This window comes from Melospiza georgiana, chromosome 2 (assembly GCF_028018845.1).
Source record: "Melospiza georgiana isolate bMelGeo1 chromosome 2, bMelGeo1.pri, whole genome shotgun sequence".
Taxonomy (NCBI): Eukaryota; Metazoa; Chordata; class Aves; order Passeriformes; family Passerellidae; genus Melospiza; species Melospiza georgiana.
The window spans coordinates 11,883,339-11,884,364 of NC_080431.1; positions in this window are offsets into that span (position 1 = coordinate 11,883,339).

A 1,026-nucleotide genomic window follows, 5' to 3' on the forward strand; every position below is an offset into this window, starting at 1 on the left:
TTATCTTTGCATAAAAGTTTGATACAAAATATTTGTTTAGTATTTATTTACACACTTAACACAGTTTTTGAACCTTGGGAACAAATATTATTTTATGAAATAATGACATGATTGCTGACAGAAACAGCCACCATATTGTGACATCAACCTGATGTGGCAAAATTCAAGGATTCATCAAAGCCATTTGCTGTCATAGAATGAATTCATTTTGCCAGGGAATGACTATAACTTTTTTTCATATTGGCTCAAGGTCAACTTGGAAAGTGATACCTCATTAATGCTGTGCCCTTTAAAGGCAGCTATTAGTTGTTACTTCAGGCAAATATTTTTCTGATGGAAAAAAAATCACATTGGGCAAGAGTTTAAGATTAAAATTACTGTTTCAGTAAGTCTACATAAAAAAGGCATTAAAGGTCATTTAAATATAGCTAATAGTTTGTTAGGAATAATATAATGTTGGAGAAAGAGAAGAAAAAGGCTTTTTCTTGGAAGTGGCACTCATAGATTGATTTCTACGTTATTCAGACTATTATCTAGAAACACATTAATTATATTAATTGATGGATAGATTTAGAGGTAACTGTGGTACATTTAAAGCTGTCTTTTAGAGTTATGATTAACATCATTGATGTCCATTCTCTTTGGCAGCTTAAGAGCTTTCTGTGCCTTAGGAATGGTTGTGCCAGTCATTAGAGCAGCCTGGGGTGGTGGCAGTAGCACTCTGGTTGATTTGTTGGTGACAATCTGGTGTCAGAGCAAAAGTTCAGGTATTTTACTGCCATTGCAGCAGGAGGTCAAGAGCCTGAGTTCAACCTTGCTGGCTTTAACACAGATTGATAACCACCACTGGCTGGGGAGAGACTGACCAAAGCAGAGCTGAGGGGTTGCCTGCACTGCGCTGGCTGATGCTCACCACATCACTTCAGACACAAATCTGTCTCAATTTTCTGAGTACAGAAAAAATATTTGAAAGTTTCCATTAATACTAATTGTGCAATTAGCTGCTGAAGCACTTTTGGAAGTATC